At 45.0% G+C, this 27421-nt stretch overlaps 1 protein-coding gene and 1 long non-coding RNA gene across 6 annotated transcripts in view; both read right to left on the bottom strand.

Moving 5' to 3' along the window:
* Positions 1–18622, bottom strand: part of NCALD (neurocalcin delta) — a 64609-nt gene extending 45987 nt beyond the window's left edge. The window contains exon 1 of one of the 5 annotated variants that reach the window (XM_083517461.1): positions 18446–18622. The gene's annotated coding sequence lies outside the window, so the exon portion shown is untranslated. Of the gene's footprint in view, positions 1–17558; positions 17706–17788; positions 18118–18175; positions 18197–18440 lie in introns of those variants that run through there. The other 4 variants (XM_083517460.1, XM_083517464.1, XM_083517462.1 and 1 more) reach the window with 4 other exon arrangements.
* Positions 18623–21969: 3347 nt separating this feature from the next.
* LOC310713433 lies at positions 21970–26080 on the bottom strand. The gene is made up of 2 exons (XR_014529240.1): positions 26004–26080; positions 21970–22497 (listed from the first exon to the last, which is right to left on the bottom strand). It is a non-coding gene; the product is annotated as an uncharacterized lncRNA (long non-coding RNA).
* Positions 26081–27421: the final 1341 nt, after the last annotated feature.

Raw genomic sequence — 27421 nt, 5'->3', positions numbered from 1 at the left:
CCTGCCCATTTTGTTGGATAGACAATGAAATCATAGCCAATGAGTACTTTCCCCCACCCCCGAGCCTTTTATGGAAATCTCTAATATTTACCTCCCAAGGTGTCATTGCTTAGCCTTAGAAGAAGTACTGAAAGAAGAAGCAAACTATCACCATACTGAGGCAGGGAGAGAGAACACACAATCATTTTGCTAACATATATGAATTTAGAACCAATATGATATAAACAACAACAACAACAAAAATGTCCACCTGCAAAAGCAGGCACACTTAATTAAGAAGGAATAGTGAATGATGGGCAGTGAATCATTTGCAAGTTGGTTAATACTGTCAGCTTAACAGAAAGGCCTCAGCTAAATTTAATTTGCGAAGAACAATGTGTACTAACACACCAATGAAACAGAAGGGCAGATGACTAGGTTTTATTACCAAATGTATCACTGTCGTGTATTGTTTCCGAAAATTTCCATCATTCCCAGGGCAGCTACTGCAAACAACTTAATTTTAAAGGGGAGGGGGGGCAAATTTAATATTTTTATAGCTTGGGTTTCAGAACATGGCTGGAATTTGTGCCCTCTGGGTCTGGCAGTGGCATCTGGTGCCCACTGGCACTCATAAGGCAGAAGGTAGGAAGCCCAGCCATAGATGCAGTCAGAGTCAATGCATCATGGACTGGTTGGATGCAGAGGAATAGTAGGAGGAACCAGCTGGGGAAGCCTCAGAAGGAGGAGGCTCAGGGCCTGGGGAGTGGTGGTGGGACAATGATGAGTGGTCAGAGGGAGAAGACTGGAAGGAGGAAGATTTTCAGTCTATGCAACTGATTTTCATGGAGGACTACCACTGGGAATGATCTGCTCTGCTCATTAGGCCTGACACTCAACCAAGTCTATGGAGATTGTGGTTTTGCTAATAAAAAGTTAACTCCATCTTCCAACTGTGTGATTACTGATCCACACGCCCCCATGACACAATGACAGGCAGAGCCAACTAATTCTGAATTGGTTCCCAACCTCCTTCCTATTCAGTTCTACCACTGCAACACTTAGACTAAGGAGAAAGAAATAACCGGCAGTGCCAGTCTCTGTTCTGGTTGTAAATAAGAAGGCAGGCAGGCAGAGGCTGGCTGAAGGGAGACCGAGCTTGGTGGTGAGCCCTCTCTCCCTACATACCATTATCTTGGGCTCTCATGGTTTAACCTTTTGTTATGATTAGAGAAGACCATATTTTCCCAGGAATGTAGATGGGGCAGCTACGTACTGGTGCGACTACTTTGGCAAATAACATCATGCACCTCACTGTGAACTCAAATACTGATTTATTAGAGAGAGACATGCAAGCGCTGCCAAAACAGAACAGCAGATTACGCATTGGCCCTGTCATTTGTTGTAATATATGTTAGACCAAGTTGCGCACAGAGTAGTGCGAGCCTATATGACATCAATAGAATGGACAATGAGGAACTGGGTCCTTGTCTTTACGGAATAAAACACACCTATCACGGCAACAAGTTTAAAATAGTCTTCTGTAGAACAACTACAAAGTACAAAAGGGTGTGATACTATTTAATTGCCTTTGCTCATGTTTCTGTATTTGCTTCCTCCTTAAAGTGGATCCTTAGAACAATAAAGAAGAACACCTGAAGAGTGCCCTTTACCACAACAGAGGGAAATAAGATTAAGTGATCTTCAAACAAAACTAATAAAACTCCTCTGTATACGCCTGCATTGAAACCACAGGTAGAAACATGTTTGGGAAAAGAGCCAACCATGTTACATGATAAATGTCTCCATTAAGTATGCTAATTATATGTAAATGAATGTGCTGGTGCTATCTTTTACATCCCCCATTTCTAAGATGTTTTAGCACCACCACCCAGTCCTAGAATGACCTGAAGCTACAAGGTAAAGGTAAGAACAAAAACAAAAGAAAGAGGGCCGTGGCTTTTTTCATAGGAGGTACAATCAGATTTAAGTCCCATGGGCTTTGAAGGAGTTTTAATCCCAGCCAAACTGACAACTTCCCCTCACAGAATCCAAACGCAAACATTCCGATAACACTGAGAAGCAGGAATACTCATGAAAGTTCTGTGACATTACAGCAGGTACCACCAGGTCAAGCCATCAGTCACAGGTTTCGCCACCACAAAAACAATACAATTCAATATAGGTAAGACAGCTGCTCTGCAGGAGGTTGCCTCCAAGAACAAGCCCTCTCCTGTGACTATTGTAACTGCCATCAAGTCAGCTGTCAGAGGGAAGAACTATGGGGCAGGAGCTGCCCTGTTGTCACCATAATGCTCCTGGATCTGCTCTGGGGGGGCAAGTGCTTCAGGGAGGGACTGCTCTTTATCAAGGGCAGAACAGTTGGAACTGCAATTGACTTGCCCATAACTTTAAGCGCTGCCACTTTAAACTGTGCTTGAGCCTGGTTTTCCCTTCTCCCTCCTGTTCCTTTTTCCTCATGTGTCATGTCTCTTAAGATTGTGAGCCTGAGTAGGGACCATCTTAGAACAGGTTTTTTTAGGCTACTCTGAGAGTCTTTTTGGCTAGAGGGTGGGGTCATAAATGCTGTAAACAAATAAATACCACACCCACACCAAAGGGTAAGAAGAAACAGAAAACTAGGTAAAGCATTTCACAAAGGGTCTAAGTTTGGAATGAAAGAAAATCTGATACTGATCTGAAGGAAAACACACTCTGGCTCCATCCCTCAGTCATAGATCTAATGTCCACTGGGAGATTGAACCACTGGCCTCCCAGAAAGAACATCAAGGCAAGGATAAGACCGGCCAGACCCTATTCATCAGCTAGAGACAGAGCAGCTGTGGGGAGCTTGACTTGTTTTTTTCCTCTGCCAGAAATTCCACCTTGATAGCTCAGTTGGTAGAACATGAGACTCTTAAATCTCCAGGTCGTGGATTTGAGCCCCATGTTGGGCAAAATATTCCTGCGTTGCAGGGAGCTGATCCCTTCCAACTCTACAATTCTATGAATATTCTCCTCCTACTGCCGGTTGCCCTGGGACCAAAGAGCTGAAGGGAAGCAGGTCACATCCATGCATACAATTAAAGCACATGCCTTCCTCCAAAGAATCCTGGGAACTGTAGGTTTGTTCAGGGGGCTGGGATATGTAGCTTTGTGCTTTAAATGTACGGTGGGAAAGATGCTGGGCTGCATATCCATTTCTAATTGTTTGCTTTGTATTGTTGTAAACTGCCTTGAGAGTCGCCTGATCTAAAGATGGGTATAAACCATCAATAGATAAAGAAACAAGACAGTCCTTAATCAAACCATGGTGCTTGTAGTTCAATCTCAATAGAACAAAGGAAAGCTTGGCAAAGAATATCTCCAGCAAGGTGTGAAAATGCGCCCTGGGGCCTCCGTATATCCCATATTGAGGCAGAAGGCCATCAGCTATAGAGATTTTACAGATTTTTACATCAGTGCTCAGGTGCTCTTGGAAAACCCAACAGTGATTTAATGCACCATGAAACACTATCCCACCCCCACTTGCAAATAAAACTATTTTCAGCCTTGCAAGACAGAAGGGGCTATGAGAGAGGGTGTGTGTGTGTCATTTGCAGACCATAGTGTTGCTGCTGTTTGCCACGAGGGGAAGAGGGGAGATGGTGGAGAGGTCAGAGTGGGCACATCACTGAGCCAATCCAATCTGCACCGTTCTCCCTGGCATTTCAACCTGTCTCCTCCCAGTAAAGAGCTGCTGAGAAGCTAACACTGTGGCTCCACCTGCACAAGCAAGATGCTTCTGGCTGCATCCCAGTCTGATGGGAAGAACATTCTGGACAGAGGACCAAGGACACAAGGTATGGCACATGCTTCCATACAAGCAAAAACAACCAGCAAGAGAATATCAGCCAGGTCCCAAGAGGCTACAAGCCAAATGTCTATATGCAACTCACTACTTCATCCAGAGGGATGCTGTGGGTTAAACCACAGAGCCTAGCACTTGCCAATCAGAAGGTCGGTTGTTTGAATCTCCACGACGGGGTGAGCTCCTGTTGCTCGGTCCCTGCTCCTGCCAACCTAGCAGTTCGAAAGCACATCAAAGTGCAAGTAGATAAATAGGTACCGTTCCGGCGGGAAGGTGAACAGCGTTTCCATGCGCTGCTCTGGTTTGCCAGAAGCGGCTTAGTCATGCTGGCCACATGACCCGGAAGCTGTATGCCAGCTCCCTCGGCCAATAACGCGAGATGAGCACCACAACCCCAGAGTCGTCTGCGACTGGACCTAATGGTCAGGGGTCCCTTTACCTTTTACTTCATCCAGGCATTGACAAACTGATCTCCCTCACCTACCTTTCCCCTCTACTCCCCCTTCCCTTTCTGTTTTCTGCCGCCTTCTTAGTTCACAAACCTGAGGACTGAGCCTTTGCCTCCCTTATTGCTTTGGGAGGCAAATATAACAAACTTTTATTCATGCAACCAATCGCTATGAATCAGTTCAAGCCTAGCTGACAAACCAAAACCCAAGTGGTTTGGAATAAAGTCAAGCATTGCATGAGCCGGCTTTCAGTAGGAGACTTTTCATCAAAGCATGTGGTCATGGGGGGGGGGCATAGAGTTGGGAAGGGAAGTGGACCTATCCCTGTGCACGATCAGTAGCAGCCTGGATGATGAGACAGAGCCACCGGCATTGTTGCAGGTTGCCTGGTTGGTGCTGGGGATGGTGGCACGTTTGGGGATGCCTGGGTGCCCTGGCAGGAGTGGAAGACTGGCTTTATCACAGTGCCAATCAAGGATCTTTGATCTCACTGCCACCCTGTCCCGTCTCAGCTTCATCCAGGTAAGTTGCATCAACACCAGTGTCAGGTGCAGCTCTGCCCCCACCACACAAGTTCCTACTGCCCCCCAGTGACTCTGCCCTCACTGGCACCACCCTGAATGTCCCACGGTGAGTGGAAAGATGAAGGGGGATTATTTGTGGATTTGGCTGGATATGCTAAGAATCCTCCATGTGACTGGGAACCCATATAATGTAGGGTTTCCGATTATAGGGGGAGGATTGCAAGCATGTCCACCCAAACAAAGGACACCCTCCTTCACACATTCCTGTTCAATGTAGGAAGGTCATAGGTACCATCGGTGAGGATGGAGATCTTGGGAGTAAGGCTGGCATGTGCAACATCACATCCCCTTCAAACGTTATACTTCCACGCAGTGCTATTTCTCTAGAAAGAGAGGTGCCGGAACTCACGATGAATGCCTCCCTTGTTCTCGTATAATGACAAGGATGCCCACCTGAGAGGTGTCAGAACTGAGTTCTGGCACGTTCCAACTGGGGAAAAAAGCCCCACTTACACGCATTCTTCGAACAAATGAACAGGGCTCAGGTTTCTTTTAAAAGGCCAACCATTTTTCTTCCTTGAAGAAGACCTTGGCCATAAGAGACCATGTATAAAAAACACAAACCAGCTTGTCAATGAGAATATATCAACGAGGTCAAAATGGTTTCTCAGTGACCCGTCAAACAACTGTGATGAGGGCGGAGAAGGCCTTGACAGAAGGCAGAGTCTAGCTTCACTGCCGAAATATAATTGCACTAATTGGACTTGCATTAACCCAAACGGCAAAGCCAGTGATTGAGAGAACCCTGTTACGCAGCTGTCGCTCCACACAAAAGAACAGATGAATGGATGGTGCACAAATGAGTTGGAGAACACATCAACAACCTCAGCTTCCATTTCTCCAACAACATGGAACTGGCAATGTGAATGTATTACGCAACGCACAGTGTTAGAAACCGAGATAGGAAAGCTAGGAGCTAAACAGCACCTTAAACTTAGGTTATGGGCACAACAACGGAATGTCTAGGTGCGCTTTTTTATAAGAAGAATATAAAGCTGAAAATGAATGAACTGCAGCTTAAATATTATGTTCATTTTTCACATGGTCTAGTCCTTCCCCTGCCCACCCCACTAATATTCTTAAGAGAGTCTCTTCTCCAGCCTTCAGAGAGTAGCTGGAAGTCAGGAGGCAGAAAAAGGTCCTCCTTTCCTTCCACTCTGCAGTTGTAATCTGAAATCTTAGGTGCAGTACTGCACTCAGAACTCAGAAACTGCTCAAGCTAATGAAATTCCGTGTCACAAAATGAGCCTAGAACAATGGGAGTTTCAAACACTGGAAACACAAGCTCATGAGGGATTTCTTTATTCGAAAGGAAATATTTCAAGGGCTCAACTTCCTGGGGAGTTTTTGAAAATTCTAAAACTCTTTTTTTTATTAAAACAAAAACAAAAAACACCTGCCAGTTGGTTCAGAACATTTGTTTCCATGACTCTGCTAGTAGAAAGAATCCTAAATACCAAAAATTCAGCGATGATCTAGATTCAACATTTCCATCTTCTACTCAGCAACAGAAGGGCTGGCAACTGGAATTGTTTTACATCCTTGCCTAATTATATAATATAATTGATACCTATAATTAATGGTGTTATTTCAGATTCCCACTGTTAAAAAAAATAAATCACGTAGGCCATGAAGCAAATACTTAGTTCCTCAGCAGCACCTGCTAGAGCTATTATGTTTGGACTTCACCACTGTTTTTTGAGCTCTGGAATAAATAGAATGTTTCTATTTTAAACATTCTCAGGAAGAAAGCATTGAGCTATTTGTACATTTGCAACTCACTAAAAGCTATAGAAGTTTGGGTTGCTTTCTTGTGTATTTCAGTTAGCTTTACGTTTCATGTCGGATTTCAGCCCAGAAAAGTAATATAGCACAACTGCAGAAAAGATAAAATGCCATTCTGTGCAGGCACACCAATTGCAACATCAGGTTTTCACATCCATCGGCCCATAGCCCTCCCATGTTTACACAAGGCTGGGTTTTCCAAGGAGTCCAAACTGGCAGATAACTTTATGCATCTGCTATCCCAGGCCCACCCAGCTTTTGACCCAAAAGTCTGTACATAGCTCAGCAGCCATGTATGGGGCTTGATAATCTTACTGTGTTATCAGCCCAGCACTTGGAGCAAGCATGAGCATAAGCATAGAGGAGTTGTAAAATCATAGAGAAGGCACATAGCAGATGGGCCGAATTCAGGAAGTTGGGCAGGGCTGCTCTATATTTATTTCATGCAAATTGTTCTCTCTGCCTGATGCAGCAACTGTATACATTTGGGCTGGGCGATATATCACCCAAAATCGATTTGAAGTCCCTATTGTGATATCGGTTTCATAATTTTTGACCTGGCAATATATTGTGAATCATGATGTGTGTGTGTGCTGTGCAAAAAGCACAATGTGGGGAAAGCCGTGAAGCCAGCCAGTGCCTCTATATAGCATCCTTATGTCAGACACTATGATATATTGGTATATCGCGATGTTTAGCTGGTGATATATCACAATGTTGACAACCAGATATTGCCCAGCCCTAATATACATATGACCAGGCATGCACAAATCCACTTTCCAGCTTGCCCAGGGCAACATTACAGGTATCAGCTGGCGTAGACTCATGGCACTAATGCAGCAACTTCCAAACTACTTCTGTACTTCCTGAGTTCTGAGAGCGCCTTCTCCCACTTGCAATGTATCCACAAACTGAGTGTCTTCTGGAAACTGTTGAGCTACAACTCTCATCGGCCTCACTCAGCATGGCCAATGGTCAGAAATGGTGGGATTTGTAGGCCATCAATATCTTGAAGGAACCACGTTGCCCCCCCCCCTCCCGGTCTAGATAATGCACAAGTGAGTAGCCACTGCACCAAAGCAAAATCTGGGAAAGATTGTAATAGTTCAGTTGTATTCAGACAGCTGCTAAAATCAGGCTGCTAGTCAAACTCCTAACAATCTCCAACACAAAATAAAAAAAAAATTGTGTGGAAAGCTCATACCAATAACAAACTTAGTTGGTCTCTAAGGTGCTACTGGAAGGAATTTTTTTATTTTGTTTTGACTACGGCAGACCAACATGGCTACCTACCTGTATATAGCGACAACTGAAATCCTGTCACAAACATCAAGGTGAATGCCACTATGGGAAGGGGGATCTTGAATGTTATATAAATGATTTTGTGGATGTAAAGTTTACCCAAAGAATGAAGATAAACCAGCCAAAAGAAACAGGGAGATCACATAAAAGAAAGGAATACCATAAGAGCGCATTCCTTTCCTCTAACTATAGAATTTCAGCCCGTATTATGATGAGAGATGCTTCTCCACAAGGCTTCCTCTGGGAAATGCTACATTCCATCATCCTTGAGCTCCGGTTTCTAATTATATTTCCATAACATATCTCTGTCTGAAATGCAAATCCGACTACATAAATTATTGGATGGGTATAAAATGATTGCAAAATTGCTGATCTTCTAACGTCAGTTTTTATTCCCTACTGTTTAGGGAGATGAAACGCTATACTCAAGATCCACCAGCTGAGGTGGATTTGGCAGAAGCAGATACCAAGCTTCTTGGCCATTGCCAAGACAGCTCATCAGCAGAACACTTCAGTCATGCTGGTGGGACTCACCACTGGTGGTTGGGCTGGCCTGTTAGGCAAAACAGCGAGTGGTTACATGGATGGCCAGGGCGGAGGGGCTGCAAGGGGAGCCAGGTTACAGATTCATGGTGTCCTCCTGTTGATAGGCTTTAGTGTGGCATTGAAGGGGGACTTCTTTCTCTCCTGCTGTAGGGAGACTCAAAATAGAGGAGTCTCCAGCACGTTAATCTTCTTGGCCAAGTTCAAGGTTCTTGAATTAATTTACAAGGTCCTAAACAACTTGGGCCTGGGATACTGCTTTATTCCTTGTATGCCTGACCAGTCACTGAGGTCTTCGGGAGAGTCACAGTCAGTGACTTGGCTCAGATGTACAGAGCCAGGATGCTGTGCAATTCTGTCTTGTGGTTTCAGTTCTGTGGAACTCCCACCCAGCTGAAATGAGAGAGACACCTCCTCCCAACTAAACTTCAGGCACTTGGTTTAAAAAATCAGCAGGCATCTTAAGCAAGCTTTTCTGATTTTGTGGTTAGTTTTAACTGATCTTATATTTTGAAATCCATTGTGTATTGCTTAGAGAGCAGAGTGTTAAGCATTATACAGAAGGAGGGAAGGAAGGAAGGAAGGAAGGAAGGAAGGAGTTAACTGATGCCCACTATGTGTGACCTCATTGCCAGCATAACTCCTGATTGGTGGGCACTGGTGAAGTTTTCAGGGATGGCAGATGGTTGTTTTGGTCTTTTCTAGTTTTCCCCTGGGCATGTATGGGATATGGCAGCCCTTTCATCAATGTACTAACAATGCAATTCCCTCCTGCCTTGGCATAATGGTATTGCTCTGTTAAACTGCAGCAAGAATACAGCCCAAACAGCCTCTTTTCCTAATAATCTGTTGCAGCAATCAACTGTCGCAGCAGAGACTTCTGCAGAACAGTCTCCTGAGGAGATGAAAACCAAAAATATTCTGGGGCTCAATTTTTGTACTTGGGGTTCCAAGAGACCATGAGGTAATGACTGAATGCCAAATGAATTACATCTGGGATTGATTTATAAAGTGAGTCTTGATTGTTGCAAACTCCACAGAGGTCCGGTTGTGGTTAAAACTGGTTGGTGAAGGGCGTCAAATATCTGCTCATTTTTTAAAACTCCAAAAAAGTATTAGATTCCTTTCATTCTCCTGGTATGCTAAGCTACACTTGTTAAAATTATGTTTCCTTATAACAGTCTAGTTACACACTTATTAGGAAAAGCAATAAATGAAACAGGTGCAACTAAGTACGGAACCGACTGCCTTTGCAAGCTCAACAAAAATATTATCGAAAGGCTTCTTCTTAAGATATATATAAAACTACATAGATGATTTCCTTAAAACAAGGAAATCAGCCCTGAGTGCTCACTCGAAGGACAGATCCTGAAGCTGAGGCTCCAATACTTTGGCCACCTCATGAGAAGAGAAGACTCCCTGGAAAAGACCCTGATGTTGGGAAAGATGGAGGGCACAAGGAGAAGGGGACGAGGGAGGACGAGATGGCTGGACAGTGTCCTCGAAGCTACAAACATGAGTTTGACCAAACTGCGGGAGGCAGTGGAAGACAGAAGTGCCTGGCGTGCTCTGGTCCATGGGGTCACGAAGAGTCGGACACGACTGAACGACTAAACAACAATAACACATAGATGATACATTGTGTACACATGGTTGCAGATCCCCACAGGGCCCTATTGAGCCATTTGAAACTCACACCTCCTTTCACCCCTTAATTCAGGCCAAGCACATTGAATGTGAGGCCCTTCTATACCTCACATGGTGGTTCTTTGAAGTCCTGCTCCATCCCGGTGCACAAATGTGCGGGTTACTTGTGCTATTTGCAGAAAGGCTGAAGCTGCAGAAGCCCCTGGATTCAATCCCTGAATCTCCAGGTAAGGCTGGGAAATACTCCTGTCTGAAATCCAACGAAAGCCACTGCTATACAGTACCAATGGTCTGACTTAGTATAAAGGCAGCTTCCTATGTAGCTGAGAAACCAGACTGACGTTTTATTTATTGCCACTGCCCTCCCCCATCAAAGGTCATTCACACGCATACAGGTATTAAACAAAGCACAGTAATAACCAGATCAACTATGTTCAGAATTTGAGCCTGTTTACAAATTCTGTCTGGTTTTAATAAACTCGGTGTATGAGAGCAGGTGAGATTTCATGATGGGTTTTTTTTGTTTTGTTTTGTTGGCCGATATTTTATTTAAGGGAAAGCGCTATAAACCATGCTCCGTGTCTCTTAGAATGATGACTAAGACTCTGTCATCTCCATGGATAAAAAGAGGTGAGATGTGAAGCAGGCAGATTCATCCCAGAGTGCATGCAAGGGATTGGCACGTGCACCTCGAATTAAGACTAATGGGAGGGACACGTGCCAAATCCTTGTGTAACCTGTGGAATAAATAATGCCAAGAAAGCCATATAGAAAGGTGGGGGAGGGCAGTGTTTTTATCTGGGGAATGCACAGACAGCCATGATGGTCCATAGAAGGGGGCAACGCAGAATCCTCAATAGTGTAACCTCTTTGGTAGGACCAACCAATATGTCACAGAATAGTGACCAAGTGAAATTCAACGTCACGCTATTGCAGGCATTCTGTATGTGCAAGCATATCAGCTTGCCAGAGGGAAGAATTCTTCCTCCTCTCTCCCCACACACTGATATGGGGGTCCCCCTGCCAATTTTGGAGGTGTGGGGGGAAGGGGAGAATCCTGCCCCAAGTAATGTTTGCTGGTGCACTAAGTCAATGCAAGAGGGGGTTTTTTGCATTCAAGAAATAAATAAATAAATTTAATCCTTTTGTTATGCCAGAGTTCCTTGGGGCGAGGGATTGACTATTAACCTACTTTGGGAACTGTAGCTCGGGGGAGGGGGGATAAGGGGTCTCCTAACAACTCTCAGCACTCTTAACAATCCACAGTTCCCAGGATTCTTTGAGGGAAGACATGTCTGTTTATAGTTTTAGGATGTGCTTTAACAGTGTAGTGCAAAAGGAGCCAGATTTACCAGTAGTCTGTTGGCACAGAGTGGGGCCCTGTTAATGTGAGAGGCAGAGGGGAAGTGAGTGGGCTGCCATGAGGGGGAAACAGGGTGGGAATTGCTGCTAAGAGTGCTAGTTGCTTAATCCGCTTGTATCGTGTGTGTGTGTGTGTGTGTGTGTGTGTGTGTTCACCTAGGTATCTGAACTGGGAATTTTAATGCTTGTTGTCGTGGTTTTGCTTGTTTATCTTAGGACAAAACTGCTAATATGTTATTTATTGGACCTGCTTATATGATTTGGTAATTTTTGTATCTTTTTTTATCTTGGTTACTTTTTATTACTTTACTTTCCCACTCTGGGACAGGAAATGTTCAATGAAGACTGGGCTACAAATATCGTAAATAAGTAATAAATTAAAAATTGGATACAAATTCCTCCTCCTCACCTGCTATTCCATAATGTTCAAAACCACTCTCGGTGAAGAGGCCTAACGCACTCTGGTGAGTTGCACAGCCCTGTGGCAGAGAGCATGGCATACAGCAGACCACCTCAGAGGTCTGGAGTATGGGCTTTGGCAAGCTAACAGGTCTTTGCCATGGACTCTCAGCAGCACGGTCTCCTCCCCAAAATGCACAGAAACATGCGGACATAAAAAATCATTAAATATAACATTATTTTGTGACTCCATTGATGCGAATGATTATGCAGTTGAAGGCAAAAATTAAAAGCAGGGTTAACAAGGATATATAGCTTTCACCATATGTGTGAGAAGTGTGCCCACACTTCAGAACCCTGTTAGATAAGACCAGGGGGCTGCAGTTCTGTGGAGAAGCAAATATTTTCCCTGAAAAGGGCCTCAGATTCAACCCCGGACATTTCAAGGGAGGGCTGGGGTGGGAGGAACCCCTGTACAAAATGCTGGAAAGCCACTGTCAATCAGTGCAGACAACACTGAGCTAAATGGTCCAATAGCCAGCTTTCCTAAGTACTCAATATTTTGCCAAAACAGCAAGCCCTGGTATTTATAAAATAAACTGGGGGAGGGGGGGAGTCTATCCCACTGAAGAACTACAAGAAACTCTACAGTATCCAGCCTTACTTGCAAATCAGGCTATAAAATCATGGTTAGCCACAACCAAGTGGGTTGACTTCTACAATATGTCCCCACACAGGGATGCACAGTAGGCAAATGGGTACATACTTGCATAATTGCCAGGTGGTGTCTGCACCATAAGGGAGACTGCAACGTGGTATTCTTCTCCCAAGACACGCCACCCCTGAGAAATACAGTCTATCCCATGGCCATTCCCTCCTGGACTAGATCCGCAGGAACCAGTGCTGTACTTGCAGACAAACTTGGTTTCTCTATATGATAAGCAATCTGATTGCCAGGAGTCATTTCTGTCCTGTGCAATGCTGGTGCTTATTATACCTGGGAAGCAGCTGGTGGTCAACAAAAGAGGTTTAAAGACTGTCTCAAGGCAAATCTAAAAAAAAAAAGTAGTATAAACACTGACAACTGGGAAACACTGGCCTGCTAGCGCTCCAGTTGGAGAACAGCCTTTACCAAAGGTGTCATGGGCTTTGAAGACACTCGAACTCAGGACGCAAGGGAGAAACGTGCTAAGAGGAAGGCATGCTTGGCAAATCCACACCGTGATTAGCTCCTGCCCGGAAACCAAAGTCACCACTGTGGAAGGACGTGTGGATCCAGAATTGGCCTCCACAGTCACTTACAGACTCATTGTTAAAACCGTGTTTATGGAAGACAATCTTACTCGGCTACGAGTGATCTCCAAAGAAGAAGAAGAATTTTTGGGTTATTCCGTACTGAAGTCTTTTGAGAACCACCCACCAGCCTAGCCCACTTTGAACACAGGTGTAGAAACTCTTCAGACGCCTAGGAGCCACCATTGCATTGGAGCAGAGGGGGATAGCTCTATCCACAGTTGAACTAACTGGTCAAATGCTAAGGCAACAGCTTCAAATAATTAGATGCTGGGCAGCCATGTGCCTGGTTTGTTCCAGCTCTCTCTATCCCTGCTGGATGACCACTGCTTGTTTCGTACGATCATAGCAGCAATAAGAAGCCACAGTAACAAAGCCCCATAACTAGCTGGAATTATGCAGAAATTGATAACACATATGGTGCTGGCAGAGGTGAACAGTGCTCAGCAGAACCCCACAGGCATATTCAAATTTAAAAGCACAGCCTACAAGTCCAATCCATTTAACACTGCAAATGTGCAGCCTCCCATTTTAATGGGATTTTAGGCCCATGGAAGTGAATGAAGGTTGCATAACATTTGGTTGGTTGCACTCTCTTATCTCTAGTCTATGCAATGGTTCACACATCATATCAAAGTTTAACATTTTATGTTTAGCTATGGTTCAACATGAACAAGCAGCAAGCTGGCACACAGTGTTATAATATCCCCATTTCTCTTCTCCCCCAATCTTGGTCACACCATGAACGACAAATGACGAGTCTTTGTTATCTGAACTTGGGCTCATGGTTTATGTCTCTCCAAGCAAACCGCAGGTGGTAGCCATAGTTTGTTGTTGGCTTACTGCTCATCATTTATTTGGGGAAAACAAACCCTGAGCTCAGTTTCAAGCGGCGTGACAGGCCAAAAGTTGTGGTTTGTTCTCCCAGTGCAGCACAGCCGAGAAGCTGGAGAGGAATGAGGTAGGGAAACTGCTCATTTTATTGAGACACAGTTAAACATAATTAAACATTAACTATGGTTTAACGTTATGTGTGAACACAGACAAAAGAAAGACTAGTTTTGCTTTCAAATCACTTGCAAGTAGGACAACACAATGGCTGTTTTTCCACACACAAAAAAGAGCACCTACTTTGTTAGTACAAACCAAACATGTTTAATCCTACTTAATCATGCTTAATCATGCTTTGATCAGCTTATTAATTTTGTTAGCTAACAGATATCAAGAAGTATAACTGAAGTCAGCAGCTTACATTCAACTCATACAACTTTCATTGAAATTCAAGCTGCGGCTGCTATGACGACAATTAATTTTGGTTGACACTTCCGTTGCCCTTCATAACAATCTGTAAAATATGGATTTTGTTAAAATGTTATGCATTGCGTTTTTGCATTTCTATTATAGCCGGTGGCCAATATGGAAATGAAACCAAACTGAATTATACATGAATAATAATCACGAGTGGCATCGTTAGGTTTTTGAAATATACTGAAATGATCTCATCTAGTCCTGCCAACAAGAATTTAAGGAGGATCAAGCTCACTGGAACATGTCTGACCAAGTGAAAGACAGTCTATTATTGTCCAATGATGTCTCACAAACAGACCCCATCTAGATACAAGGGGCAAAACCCTATCAAACTCTATTGAACCCAGAGCTGATGGGAGTTGTAATCCAAAACATCTGGAAGACACAAGGTTGGTGAAGGCTGGCTTGGTCCATTTTATGGAAGCTGCAATGTGGACGCTGCAATATAGTTAATCGTTTTGCCCATCTGGATTGCCCAGCCTCATGCACAGGCTCCATGCCACCACCAATAGTCCAGGTTTGGCTTAACTACACAAGCGGGCGAATTCACACGAGACGTGGATGGCATGCATGGTGCCCCCCAGACAGGGTTCCCACTATTCAAAAGCCTTTGAAGTAAATTTGAAACTGGGCATAGTAGAACAAAAATAGATGTTTCAAGCAAGCATGCCATGCTGCACAATAAAGAAGGAGGTATGGTTAACATAATGGGACGCGGGTGGCGCCGTGGGTTAAACCACGGAGCCTACGACTTGCCGATCAGAAGGTCGGCGGTTCTAATCACTGCGACGGGCTGAGCTCCCGTTGCTCTGTCCCGGCTCCTGCTAACCTAGCAGTTCGAAAGCACGTCAAAGTGCAAGTAGATAAATAGGTACCACTCCGGCAGGAAGGTAAACGGCGTTTCTGTGCGCTGCTCTGGTTCGCCAGAAGCGGCTTAGTCATGCTGGCCACATGACCCGGAAGCTGTACGCTGGCTCCCTCGGCCAGTAAAGCAAGATGAGCGCCGCAACCCCAGAGTCGGCCACAACTGGACCTAATGGTCAGGGGTCCCTTTACCTTTACCTTTACATGGTCCCCCACCCCTCCCTAGCTTCTTCACTAGGGCATGACTGGTTGACATGCAACAGGTTTGACGTCCCCATCACGACATCCCCCATTCCAGGGAGACAGCACTCCATCACTTTCTGATGTCGCAACCCTGAAAAAAATCACAAACTCATCCCATGTCCCCTGCATAACATCCATTGGAATTTGGGGTTATTATACAACAGGAGCTGGCAGTGTGGAAGAACTCTGGTGTCTGAATACTTTTTGGATTTAGAACAGGGTTTCCAAAACTTGGGTCTCTAGCTGCTTTTTTGGCTACAACTCCCATCACCCCTAGCTAGCAGGACCAGTGGTCAGGGATGATGGGAACTGTAGTCCAAAAACAGCTGGAGACCCAGGTTTGTGAAACATAAGCGCCCACAGTTACTTCTGTTTCCAACCAGCAAATCTAACACTTGGTGAGCAACTACTACAACATTTGTCCTCTAATAAAGGGACCAATCTGGGATTAGGTGTGGGTTGTGATAAACAGCCACTTCAGTTTCAAGAATGGGGAACCTATGGCCCTCCAGAAGTTGTTGCATGACAGCTCCTGTCTTAGCAATGTCCATACTGGTCAGGGCTGGTGGGTGTTGAACTCCCAACCAGGTTCCCCATCCTTGTTTCAGGGGAACCCTTTTTGTGGACTTCAGATAGAGATTCTATAAATCTACAACATACATGTGCACTAGCCACAAAAAGGATTTCAATAATAAACCAAATAACTCATCTGCTCAACTGAACTTCAGATGCAGAGTGTGGTTGTATTCAAAAGTGTGAGTTTACAAGGTCTGGCCGCAAGCCCAGAAGTCTGAGGTTTAATAAATGTTGAGCTAGTTGCTACAACTCCTACATTCATTCCAGTTCCACAACTCACTGCTTTGGAGCAGGGCTACTTCAGAGTAAATACAGCGCTGAGGATGCAACCCAACAGGGCTATTCTGAAGCAATAAAGGACTGTGGATTTCAAGTACTGTGCAGCAATTCAGGATGTCAAAGGGCTAGACTACTGTATAAAGTTTCTACACTTGAAAGCAATTATTCAAAGCAATATTTCCCTACAACTGAACAACTGGTCTACTGTTTGTAGGCAAAAGGGGCTCACAGTCCTGCCTTCAAGTCTAGGAACTGATTAATACACACAGTGGGGCATTTAAAAGGCTTTGTTTGTCCCCGGAGGGACTCCATGTAGAATTTTAATAGATCAGTAAAATTACATTCCCTGTGGTACTTTGAAACAGCTGCAATCATTGAGATTGCTTAGCTACGTTTTACCTAAGCAGGGAAGCTGGGCAGCAACCCTCAATGTTCACAAATGAGCCAAACACAAGAAAATGCAGTTTTAAAAAAGAACATCATTCACATGTTAATATAAAACAACAACTTGAGTAAGTTTCAGCATAAGCATGTTGAGAAAGACGGTGCATTTATTTCTCCAACTCCCAGAAAATCAAATCTACAGTTGCTTTCTCACTTAAATCTTCACGCCAAAGCAAGATAACTTGCAATAATTTTTTCAAAGCTGCTTTCATTCATATCCCTGAAAAGTTTAACCGCATTACTTTCACGCCTTTGTTTAACTAGTGCATGCGTGCACACTTAAATTGCCAGCTATGTTTCAAATGCAGTGTAGAGATCCACAAGACTTTTCAAAGAAATGTGGTTTCTTTAATAAAGCCCTACACTTTTGGTTAGAAAGAGACAAGCAGTGCATTGTATCTTTGTTCTAAGTCATGAGCCTTCCTCCGTTCTGAAGGTGGAAAACATCGGCAAACACCCATATCCAATCATAGCCATATCCTCCGCTATCAAATAATATTTCTGCACAAATAATATTTCTGCACATAATACAACCATCTTCCCCCACCCTTCCCTTAACAAAGGGGCCTGGAGGAAGCAGCCTTCTACTTATTCAAAGAAGAAGAAAATAATGTTCCACTGAGGTATCCTTTTTTAGCTCTTGCAACTTACTTTTCCGCCGCAGAAGAACTTGAAAGGCAAAGCTACAAGTGGGATTGGCAGAGTGGGAAAAGAGCCACATAGTTCACTACTTTTCATCTAGTATCTCAGCAGCACACATTTCAGATTACGCTGTCAGGCTGCTCCTGAGACCCCCTTCCCTGCTGCTTACAGCCTGTTTACCACCCTTTCCCCTTGCAAATATAAGATGCTTCTGCAAACTGAAACAAAATCTCGCCTACCGGAGAAGGGGAGAGAATGCAGCTCTCAGCGTTTGTTGTGCTAACCTCCTTCCTTTCCCCATCAGCCGGTGGTGCCTCCTTACACTTGCGCGCCCTGAGAAGTTCCCTCCCGGGGCATTCAACGGGACTTCCTCCGAGGAACCCCCTGCTCAGGTTGCAGTCTAGGCCGTAACCTGGGAGCCCATAAGCCGAGGATCGGGGCCCCCTTCGGGCAAGCGCCGCCAAGGCGCTGCGTAAAAAGCGAGCCCTCGGCCAAAGCGGGCTCTTTAATCGGATCAGGAAGGCAATTTCATGAGCGCGCACTGAAAGCCTCGACCTAAAGCCTTGGGGAAGCTGGGCGGAAGCGTGGCTCCAGACACAACTCGTGTTTCCCCCACCCAGACATACACACGCGCTTTATCCCGGGAGGCTGGAGAAGTGTCCCGCCTGGGATCCCTCCGCTTCATTTCCCTCCGCCGCCGCCGCCGGTTCAAGTCCGCGGAGAGAGAAGTCGAAGCGCCTCTTCCGCGGCTCCTCTAGCGGGAAACTCGCCAAGCGGCCGAAACAGGCGCAATAGTGGCGGGCAGGAAAGCGAGGCGTGGAATTGCTGTGGCGCGCGGGGAGAGAGCAATGCTAATACTAATACTACTAATAATATTAATGCTTTCTTTACCTCACCGTGCAGAAAGGCAGCTCTTCAGTGCTCCATGCTCCGGCAGCCCGAGGCAGGCAGGCAGGCAGGCGGCGCCGGCGAGCGCGCGCAAGAGCGAGCGAGATAAGCCCGGCAGCCTCCACCGCCAGCGGAGAGATTCTCACTCTCCCCCGGCTCGCCAAGCTCCCACCACATCGCCTGCCTCCGGCTGACGTCAAAGTCGCTGTCACATGGCCCGATGCAAAACCAAAAGAGCATTGGTTGTCGTGGCAACCGCAGCACGGCGCGCGGAAGCCATTTCAATAGGTCGTTTGTCACACACACACACATACACACGCGTGTGTGTGCACGTTGGAACCCGTCCGGGGATCTGGTCGTGCTCCTCCGCGACAAGGGACCAGAAATGTTGTCCAGGAGGAAGTCTTCCAACAGGCAGGCAGACCAAAGCCCACCGTCGGGAACATACAAGCCAGATTTTATTTTTTATGTTCCATCTGTTTAATTGGGTGTGTGGAGTTCTTTTTAATCCCATTTCGTTTCGTTATGCTGCTGCATCTTGCTTTGCACTTTTCGGGAAATGGGAAAAGCAGCTTATAAATGTTAATCTAAAAAGAATGGGAAAAGCAGCTTATAAATGTTAATCTAAAGAGAAATGAATGAAAAACGTCAGATAGAAAAGCAAGGTATAAAATCTCAGAAATTGATAGAATGTCCCACAGCCTGGTCTGATGAAACTAGGAAGAACTAAAGCTGGTTAGTGATTTGTGGTTAGTGATTTATGTTACCTTTGGTTTCAAGGAAGGTATGCAGAGCCTAAAATTAAATAATCAGCCTCAGATGTGTTTAAAACAACGACAGAAGGCCTTTATTCAGTTGACAGAATTTAAACGGACGTGTGCCGCACATACTTTAGGAGATGTGCTTTTGTGTGGGTATCTGTACCAGGAGTACAGAACATGAAATGATGGGCAGCGCTCAGAAAAATGCTATTCCAGGCACCTGAGATTTGAGATAAATGTCAACAAACTAGCTTGCATCTTACTTTCCAAAAGTATTATGCTGTATTATCATGATCAGTGCTTTTTTTCTAGAAAAAGAGGTGCAGGAACTCCCACTTTTTTTGGGGGGGGGGATGGACAACCCGCTGCAGCCACATTAAAGTGTCGCCTCCGCCTCACTGCCCCACAACCTCTGACACAAAGCCATGCAGCCCGAAGCCTCTGACACACAGCCCTGGGTGCCGTGCCGCTATACAGCTGCTGGTACACTACAAAGAGGTGCCGGAACTCAGTTCCAGTGGGTTTCAGATGAAAAAAGGCCCTGATTGCGATCAAGCAATCTGGATGTATGTGTAACGGCTGGAGTCAGACTCAGGTCAGCAATAAAGGAAGCAGATCTGCATTGACACTGAAGTTAACTATTCAAGGAAATGAACATACAACTCAGCCTAGTGGTCTCATCAACAATTCCCAGTAGGTCTTGCCCCTATGGAGCAGTTGCCAGGACTGAAAGTCCACTCTTTCACCCTCTCTAAGGTTCCTCCTCTCCTGGATGTTTTCCAATCAGTCTCAAACTGTATCTGTGTACCTCTGATCTGTTCTCCTCATTATTCTGTGCTTTCATGGAGACCAGGGGAGAGGGTAGCCTGTTGCAGCGGGAGAGGGAGACTCCCTAGATTCTTCAGCAGCCTCTTGACCCCCTTCCTCTGCTTCAGCCTCAGAGTCTGAACTGCTCCCTGCCGCAGGCTCTTCCTGCTCACTAAACCCTGTTGCCTCTTCAGCAACCAGCCCCTCCTCCCAATCTTCTCCCTCTGACCTCTCCTAAGTGTCCCACCACCAATCTGCTGGCTCTGACCCTTCCTCCTAGGGGATATGAATGTTATGTTTGAGAACATAGTTGGTGCCATTTGATAACCTGATTGGATTCATTGGATCCACCCTTTTCCAATGAATTTTCTGGTCCAACAGTCTTTCTGCCTAGAACCAGATACTGTCCTTAGTCATGTTTAGGGGTGTTAAATTCCAATTTAGTGGAAATTCAAGAGCAGAATCTGACAAAGAGACAGGTATCCCTACTAGAAGGGTTCCTTCTATTTCATGGATAGGCAAGCTAAGGCCCAGGGCCCAGATCCGGCCCAATCGCCTTCTAAATCCGGCACACGGACTGTCCAGGAATCAGCGTGTTTTTACATGAGTAGACTGTGTGCTTTTATTTAAAATGCATCTCTGGGTTATTTGTGGGGCATAGGAATTTGTTCATTCCCCCCCCCAAAAAAATAGTCTGCCCCCCCCCCCAAGGTCTGAGGGACAGTAGACTGGCCCCCTGCTGAAAATGTTTGCTGACCCCTGGGTCAGACGATGTGCACAAATCCAGCATGCGCCTTCTGTATTTGGGGAAATTTTACTTACAAAATTTTACTTACAAATCTTCAATAGAAATTCTCCCCCCATAGTGTAAGTGGTCCATTATATATCCGTTTTATTTTCTTCATCTTGGGATGCCATATTAAGGAATTTGTAGGTGGGGGAGGGTACATCTACTTTCCTCCTGGATCATTGTCATTTGTTTATTTATTTCACACACACAAATTTACATCACTTGATTGGGAAGAGGATAAGATGCCGACAAAAGCGGACTGGCAGATGAAAATACTAGATTATGCAGAGATGGCGAGACTGACTGGAAAAAACAGAAATCGGGAGGATCAAAACTTCAATAGAGAATGGGACAAATGCAGATTGTATTTAAAAGAACACTGTAATCATTTGAGCTCTTTGGCAGGCTTTCAATAACTCTTGCAATGTTACATAGACTTTGGATATTTTGGAGGACTATAATGCAGATGAATTATAATATGCAGTTGATTTAGATATACAAAGGACCCACGGAGGGGAGGAGGGAAGTCTGAAGAGTCTTGCTTGATTTTAAAACTTAAATGTGCTAACTGTGAGATTTATTTTGTAAAACCAATAAAAATCATTTCCAAAATTTTTTTCCTCCCCCTTGCCTCTCACTTCGTGGGGGGGGGGTGCTAGGTGTGGCAACCTGGCTTTTAATTTTGCGCATAACCAAGTTATAGCAGGTTGAGCCATTCTTGACACAATAAGAAGTTTCCTTTGCATCCACCTCTTTACTCTTAACTATTATTTCTTGAGTAGGGCATTCTTTTAGCTAATGGGGCCTCCTGCTGCTGCCGCGCCGCCGGAACACAATTTCTGTTCTTATCCTGAAGCAAAGTTCTTAACCCAAGGTAATATTTCTGGGTTAGTAGAGTCTGTAACCTGAAGCGGTTGTAACCCGAGGTACCATTGTATTTCCCACTTCCCTCAAAAAAGGGAAGAATTCTCATTTTCCCGTGCTGCGTCATACTAACAAGCGCCATCTTGTTCTTTTATCTTTATCAAGTCTAAGTAAAGCTGCGCAGCTGAATACTTAATCATAAATAGAAGTCCATATGTACTCTTTTTTTAAAAAGGTTTCTTAATGAGGCTTGGCATAGAAAACCAATTGTAGTTGTTAAGAAGAAACAAAAGACACACCAAACACCTCCGTAATCCACACGCCATGATGGTAATCTCTTTGAGGTCTGAGCTTAAACTTAAACACCAGGGACTGTACAGTTCAGCAGGTTTTTCCTTAGTCTTCTTCGGTCTAGACTATGTCTGTTTATTGCCCAAATCCAATCATTTTATCAAAGAGATATTTCTGGCTATGAGAATGACATCAGAGAGTGCCAGCCACGTCGTTCTCTGGGACCCAGGGTCCTGCCGCTTGCACCTTGATGCCAGCTGACAATCTCGGACGATCTGCGGGTCTATGAGACAGTCCTCCCCCATCCTGGTGAGTCTGCCAGGGCTAATTACCCCCATATCAACCCTGAATTACCGGCACGGTTGAGGTCCGATCATGTGGGAGTCAGCTATTTCTCACCACCAGAAACAGGAAGCCCCAAACCTCTGCTTCTGGCTTGTCCTTTTCCGGGTCAGGCAAGCGTGCAGTGTTCCCTCAGTGTCCAGCGCTGTCTTCTTCTGGCTCCCGCCTTTTCTGGTCAGGGGAGCTGGTGGTGCTCCTCTTCGACCTGACAGGCAGAGAGAAATTCCTCATCAATACCCAAATTGTATTACACACCCTTCTTCAAGGCCAGGCCGCAGAGGCAGATTTAGGGAAGCATGAGCAGTTTGGTCACACTGGGTGCTGGGTAGGCCTGGGAGATATCAGCTTTTCAACATTGCAGTGTATTTGCCAACCAAACATCGTGGTTTGGCGATACACTGCAATGTTGATGGCAGATGAAGGTGATTGATCACATGGAATTGGCAGAAATGACTGGCAGAATTCGAGACCAGGGAGAAGAGTCGGTGAAAGAAGACTGGAAGAAATTTAAAGACTATTTACAGAAATATTGTAAAATTAATGAATGCTAGAAGGATGTTGGATAGAAACTAAGTGGTTTCCAGCTGTAATGCTTTAAGAGATAGGAAAAAAGGTTTACAAAAGGGTAAAAGCTTAATGGTAAGGATTTGCTGAACTAACAAACTGAAGTGGAATACAAAAAAGGGAGGTACGAGGAGGTCCGGGGAAATAAGTGTAAGGAAGATATGGTATGGAAAATCAATGTGTTTTTTAACTGTTTTTATTTTGTATGTTTCTTTTTATTTTTCATTTTTACTGTTATACTTTAAAAACACTAATAAATATCTTTTTTTAAAAAAAAAAGAAAAGCAATGTTGAAAAAACAAGATGCATTGGCCTCTGTCCGTGAGACAGCGGTGAAACTGCCCCAGCTTTCACCTCGAGAGCAGAGTCGGCTTCACCCAGGCTTGCAAGCTGGGACAACACAGCTTGTTTGTGCTGTTCAGCTGCAGGGAGGGAATGTGTCTTCCCCCCCAGCTGAGACAGCCCTAGTGCTCTTGCTGCGAGTGGGCGAAGCATCGGGGCTCCTTTAACTGCTCACTGCAGGGAGCGGCAGCACACTCCCCTCAGCTGAGCAGTTTCACAGAGCCCCCACCCCATTGCAGGCTTGCAGAAGCCAGCACCGGACTGGGGGCTCCTTTAACTGCTTTAACTCCTTTAACTGCTCCTCCGTTGAGCAGTTTAAAGATGCAGAGGGAGGAAGAAGCTGTATCGGAGCCTCGCCGATACAACTTGTTTCTCCCTCTCCGTTGTATGAGGGCAGAGTGGGATGGCAGGTTCACTCAGCGATATATCACTGGTGAAACCGCTGCTGCTCCTGAGTTCTTCTGCTAGCAGTGCCCACTGGAGAGGAAGAAACTCTTGACTCCCTACAGTGGAAGCTGCTAGCAGAGGGACTCAGGAGCGGCGGTGGTGGTTTCCCCAGCAATATACGGCTGGGTGAAACTGACATCGCGGTCTGCTTCTCATACATCGATACATATCATCATACATATACATACATCACACATATGCTTCTCATATATCGATATATCACCCAGGCCTAGTGCTGAGCCTCGGGCACCACAGCTATGATGTAGAATGGAAGGTGAGAGGCAGGAGGGCACCAATTTTTGGTGTCACACAGGTTGCCGCTGAAATTTGAGACCCCAAAGCTTGCTGAAGGCAGAGAGCTGGGCAGATCACGCCTGATACCTCAAACTGTCTTTCTCCCCCTTACAAGGTGTTTTGACTTTATCTATTTCCTGCTGGTCTGGCAGGCAGGACGTGTGGTCTTTACTCTTTGTTCATGTCCGAAGCAGGCATTCCCTGCAACATCGCCTCGAAACGGAAGTTGTGCTTACAACCACTTGTTACAGAGTCAACACAACCTGGGTGGCAGAGAGATAACTCACAGTCCCAGTGATTAAATTTGACCTTCACCGATGAATCAGTTAAAATTGCCATTGATTAAACAACTGATTCCAATCATTCTTGCAGCCCTCATTTGAATCACCTCTTTTATCTACAAAATATGTGGGAATTGGGCCCCAAGATCATCCTGGCTGCTGCTTCTGTATATGTTTACTTACTTACTTACTTACAAATGGCTGTGATTTTAAACAGGTGAGAGACCACGTGGCTGAATTTCCCCCATTGGTTAAAAATATTCCTGAAAGGTTTTAGATAGATAGGACCCCTCCAGACTGATTTTTCTTTCCCTTTTGCAAGTGAATTCTGCAGCATGTAATTGATGCAATAATAGTGTACTTGTGGTGGATTTGTACTGGATAGTCCACATATCCTTCTGTGATGCTTCTCCAGTGTTACTGCATTATTGCCAACTGGAGGGGGCTCTTGCACTATAGCACAACAAAAGTGGAACACCCCCCCCCAAAAAAAGAAACCACCACAACCCACCCTGCAAAATCTGTAGAATGAACAGCTCCAAGATTTCAGCAGGAAGGTATAAATCATGCACTGATTGCAAATGAAGCAGGATGTCTGCCCTGATACGTTTTCAGGTACAAATATTATTGAAAGCAGGATTGCTTATAACAACCTCAATATCATTGTGAGCACAAATCATCATGAACGTATAAAAGCAAGGATGCTTGGAGGGTCCCATAGATATCTAGATAAGATATTATGGAGAATAGTTCTAAACCTACTGCTCCCCAGTCTTGTTAGTCTTCCATGTGAATAATAATAATAATAATAATAATAATAATAATAATAATAATAATAATAATTTGCTTGGGAGAACATTCAGACATGTGTCTTCCACTCCTCCTGCTCTACATTCTGAACTGATACAACCAAAGAACAATTTTACCATCTGCACAGCTGAGCAACCCACTCCTCGCTTTCTGCTTCCTTGTGCCCTTAACCTAAAGATAGGAGCTTGGCTACTTCTATATGCAAAGCACAAAACTTGTAGGTGTGGATTTCACTTTATAAAATAACCATGCCTCTCAAATGCTAAAAGTAACTGACGGGGCAAATATTAAAAAAACCACAACCACTATTAAGAATAACTTTTTGGTATGCAAAGTGCACAAAGTGTTCTGTACCCAAAGCCAATGCGTAAATTTGACATTCTTATCAGTAGCATTGTGTCTAAAATGGCATAACTGGATTTGTTGCAATAAAGAGATTGGATAGAGATTTTATACCATCACAATACAGTGGTACCTCGGGTTAAGAACTTAATTCGTTCTGGAGGTCCGTTCTTCACCTGAAACTGTTCTTAACCTGAGGTACCACTTTAGCTAATGGGGCCTCCCACTGCTGCCACGCGATTTCTGTTCTCATCCTGAAGCAAAGTTCTTAACCTGAGGTACTATTTCTGGCTTAGCGGAGTCTGTAACCTGAAGCATCTGTAGCCCGAGGTACCACTGTATTGGAACACCCTTGCTAAGAAAATGCATTTTATTTTATCAAACAGCTAAGAAGGCGTTTAAGCCATGAAAGCTTTGAAACAAAAGCTATTTTAAAAATCGTGGTTTTTCATATGCTGTATATTTTCTGATAAAGGAATGACTGTTTGAGTCAACTCAGGTGGAAGGTAATCCCCCATGAATAGAGCACTTTAAGGAAAGTCCCAAGCTAACCATTTTGGTTCCTGCCTATAGTACTGCTGCTTTCAGTTCCCAGGGAGCTGTTCTCAGATGAGCCACCATTTGTACTTACGGTTATAGACCAGCTGTATTGCAGGAGAGTTGTAGCTGGAAATCTTTCTTGGAAAAGATGAGAACTGCCCTGTTTAAGGTGTTACAACGCGGGTGGTGCTGTGGGTTAAACGACAGGGCCTAGGACTTACCGATCAGAAGGTCGGCAGTTCGAATCCCCGCGACGGGGTGAGCTCCCGTTGCTCGGTCCCAGCTCCTGCCAAACTAGCAGTTCGAAAGCACATCAAAGTGCAAGTAGATAAATAGGTACCGCTCCGGCGGGAAGGTAAACGGCGTTTCCGTGCGCTGTTCTGGTTCGCCAGAAGTGGCTTAGTCATGCTGGCCACATGACCCGGAAGCTGGACGCCGGCTCCCTCAGCCAATAAAGCGAGATGAGCGCCGCAACCCCAGAATCGGCCATGACTGGACCTAATGGTCAGGGATCCCTTTACCTTTATGATAGGAGAAACAAGTTGCAACAAAATGTTGCAGTGTGTATCTTCCTTACTCTTTAGCAGGAGTGCTCCTGTTCATTCCCTTCTCCAGGGTAATATAAGCTGTAAGGAGCTCAAATAAGATGTATCATTCTCCACCCACTTTTCTTTTCTTTTCTCTTTCCTCCCCCCCCCCCATAACATTCCATGGTTATGATGACTATGCACAAACCTCATGGTTCTTTTGGGTTGTTCCATTATGGCCAGGGAAGGGAAGCATATGAAGGGGACTTTCCTATGGCCAAGGGCCATATAACTTTGTAAGCTACAAACCCGCTTGGCAAACCATCACTGTGATCAACTCCTGCCTGGAAACCTATGTCCCCACTGTGGAAGGACATGTGGATCCAGAACTGGCCTCCACAGTCACTGTTAAGACCGTGCTCATGGAAGACAATCTTATTCAGCTATGAGTGATCACCGAAGAAGAACTTTGTAAGCAACCTTCTGGGGACCACATGCCAAAAGCAAAATGGATTAAAAAGTGTTGTGATTAATCGGACAGCATAGTTGTTTAATACAAGTGCTTATAAAAAAGTGAAGGTAGGAAGAACAATCTTAGAGGAGAAGAAGAGTTTGGAACTGATATCCCGCTTTATCACTACCCGAAGGAGTCTCAAGCGGCTAACATTCTCCTTTTCCCCTCCTCCCCCACAACAAACACTCTGTGAGGTGAGTGGGGCTGAGAGACTTCAGAGAAGTGTGACTGGCCCAAGGTCACCCAGCAGCTGCATGTGGAGGAGCGGAGACGCGAACCCGGTTCACCAGATTACAAGACTACCGCTCTTAACCACCACACCATGCTGGCACTCTCCCCTGCTCCCCCCCCCTTTCTTGGGGCATTGCTTTAAATCAAGCAAGACCAAAGTGTTGGGTTACAGCCTGGGAGACCAAGATTCAAATCCCCACTTGGCTTTGAAGCTCACCTTGGGCCAGTCACTACTTC

The sequence above is a fragment of the Podarcis liolepis genome (genome assembly GCF_965112155.1).
Source record: "Podarcis liolepis genome assembly, chromosome: 8".
Classification (NCBI taxonomy): Eukaryota; Metazoa; Chordata; class Lepidosauria; order Squamata; family Lacertidae; genus Podarcis; species Podarcis liolepis.
Note: the sequence above shows the minus strand (reverse complement) of the source record. Positions and strands in the feature narration are given on the sequence as shown.